The following is a 3,476-nucleotide window of genomic DNA, read 5'->3' as shown; positions in this document are numbered from 1 at the left end:
TTGTTACAATGCATTTGAAATTAAGAAAATGGAACTTAAAACACATATATGTACATATATTCACATCTAGCTATATAAAAACCTTATGGTAACCACAAATCAAAAGCCTATGATAGGTAGATATATTAGAAGAAGGAATCCATAGGTAGTCATCAAATCACAAGAGAAGAGAACAAAAGAAGAAAGGGGAAAGACCTACATAAATAACTCCCAAACAATTAACAAAATGGTAATAAGTACATATCAATAATTGCCTTAAATGTAAATGGACTAGATGCTTCAGTTAAAAGACATGGAGTGGTTGAATGGATACAGAAACAAGACCTGTATATATGCTGCCAAGAGTAGACTCACTTCATATCTAAAGACACTGAAAAGACTGAAAGTGAGGGGATGGAAAAACATTCCATGTAAGTGGAAAGCAAAAGTAGACTTACATCAGTAAGAAGAAGATATAACAATTACAAATATATATATATATATATGTACCCAACATAGGAGCACCTATTTACGTAAAGCACATGTTAATGGATATAAAGGGAGAAATCCCCAGTAACACAATAATAGTGGGGAGACTTTAACATTCCACTTACATTAATTACAGATCATCCAGACAGAAAATCAATAAGGAAACACTGGACTCAAATGACACATTAGGCCAAATGGACTTAAGAGGTATAGAACATTCCATCCAATAGTAGCAGAATACACATTCTTTTCAGGTGCACATGGAACATTCCTAGGATCACATGTTAGGCCAGCCAAAATAAATTGAAGAATTTATTTAAACCTGTAAGAAAAAACTGCAAAAACATAAATGCATGGGGACTAAACAACATGCTACTAAAGGGATCATGAAGCAATGAAAAAAAGACATCAAACAACATGTGGAGACCTATGAAAACACACTGATCGAAAACCTATGGGATGTAGCAAAAACAGTTCCAAGAGGGAAGTTTATGCTGATACAAGCCTACCTCAGAGAAACAAGAGAAATCTCAAAACCTTCCACCTAAGGGAAAAAGAACAAATTAAACCCAAAGTTAGAAACAAAGAAATCATAAAGATCAGAGCAGAAATAAGTGAATTAGAGATTAAAAAAAATAGAAATGGCCAGTGAAACTGAGAGCTGGTTCTTCGAGAAGATAAACAAAACGGTTAACCTTCAGCAAGACTCTTCAAGAAAAAAGAGAAAGGGACCAAATAAATACAATTAGAAATGAAAAAGGAGAAGTTAAAAATAACACCACAGATGTACAAAGGATTATAAGAGACTGCTACCAACAACTATATGCCAATAAAATGGACAAACTAGAAGAAGCAGACAAATTCCTAGAAATGTCCAATCTCCCAAGCTGAACCAGGAAGAAATAGATAGTATGAACAGACCAATTTCCATTCCTGAAATTGAATCAATACTCAATAAGCAAAATACCAGGACCAGATGGCTTCACGGGTGAGTTCTAGCAAACATTTAGAGAAGCGTTAACCCCTATCCCTCTGAAATTATTCCAAAAAATTGTAAAGGAAGGAATACTTTTGAACTCATTCTATGAAGACAGCATCATCCTCATATCAAACTCAGAAAAGAAATTATACACCAAATATCAACGATGAACATAATGTAAAGTTGTTAACAAAATAGTAGCAAACCAAATCCAACAATACATTAAAAGGATCATTTACCCTGATCAAAGGGGATTTAATCCAGCAATGCAAGGATGGGTCAGTATATGCAAATCAATCAGTGTGACACACTACCTTAACAAATCGAAGAATAAAAATGTGTGATAACAGATGCAGAAAAGTTTTTTTTTTTTTTTTTACAGAATTCAATATTCATGTACAATAAAATCTCCACAAATTCTGTGTAGAGGGAACATACCTTAATATAATAAAGGCCACATATGATAAACCCATAGGTAACATCATACTTAATGGTGAAGTGCTGAAAGTATTTTCTCTAAGATGAGAATCAGGATAAGGATGCTCACTCATGCCACTTTTATTCAAGATAGTTTTGGAAGTCTTAGCTGTGGCAGTCAGAGAAGAAAAAGAAATAAAAGGAATCCAAATTGAAAAGGAAGAAATTGAAATTTCACTGAACGTAATGATACTATATATGAAAAATTCTAAACATGCCACAAAAACCTACCAAAGTGCATCAATAAATTCAGTGAAGTTTCAAGATGCAAATGTAATATGCTTTAAATCTGTTACATTTCTGTATACTAACAGCAAACTTCAAGAAAGAAAAGTTAAGGAAACAATCCCATTTTCAATTGTGTAAATAGAATAAAATACCTTGGAAATAAAATACCTGTACTCCAAAAGCTGTAAGACACTAATGAAAGAAATTGAAGATGATAGAAAAAGATGGAAAGATATACTGTGTTCATGGTTTAGAAGAATTGCTGCTGCTGCTGCTAAGTCACTTCAGTCGTGTCCGACTCTGTACAACCCCATAGATGGCAGCCCACCAGGCTCCCCCGTCCCTGGGGTTCTCCGGGCAAGAACACTGGAGTGGGTTGCCACTTCCTTCTCCAATGCATGAAAGTGAAAAGTGAAAGTGAGGTCACTCAGTTGTGTTCAACTCTTCGCAACCCCATGGACTGCAGCCTACCAGGCTCCTCCACCCATGGGATTTTCCAGGCAAGAGTACTGGAGTGGGGTGCCATTGCCTTCTCCATTAGAAGAATTAATATTGTTAAAATGATCATACTACCCAATGCAATCTACAGATTCAGTATAATCCCTATCGAAATGCCAGTGGAATTATTTGCAGGACTAGAACAAATAATTTAAAATATCTATGAATATAAAGTAGCCAAGCAGTCTTTAGAAAGAAGAACAGAGCTGGAAGAATCGTGTTCCCTGATTTCAGATGACACTACAAATATACAGTAATCAAAATAGGCACAAAAACAGAACAATGGAACAGAATAGAGACCCAGAAATAAACCCACACACTTGTGGTCAATTAATCTGTCAAAAGAGACAATAATATAAAATAGAGAAAAGGCAGACTCTTCAGTAAGTGATGGTAGGAAAACTGGAAAAGTTTGTTACATGTAGAAGAACATTAATTAGAACATTTTCCACACCATATACAGAAATAAACCCCAAATGGATTAAAGACCAGAAACCATAAGATTCCTAGATGTAATCATAGGCAGAACATTCTTTGACAAAAATCATAGGGATTTTTTTGATCTGTCTACTAAAGTAAAGGAAGTAAAAGCAAAAATACACAAATGGAACATAGTCAGATATAAAACTTTTGCACAGCAAAGAAAACCCTCAACCAAATGAAAAGATAGCCTACTGAATGAGAAAATATTTGCTGTTGATATGACCAACAACTTCATGGCAAATAGATGGGGAAACAATGGAAACAGTGAGAGACTTTATTTTTTCGGGGGCTCCAAAATCAGTGCAGATGGTGACTGCAGCCATGAAATTAAAAAAGACGCTTG

The sequence above is a fragment of the Bubalus kerabau genome, chromosome X (genome assembly GCF_029407905.1).
Source record: "Bubalus kerabau isolate K-KA32 ecotype Philippines breed swamp buffalo chromosome X, PCC_UOA_SB_1v2, whole genome shotgun sequence".
Taxonomy (NCBI): domain Eukaryota; kingdom Metazoa; phylum Chordata; class Mammalia; order Artiodactyla; family Bovidae; genus Bubalus; species Bubalus kerabau.
Note: the sequence above shows the minus strand (reverse complement) of the source record.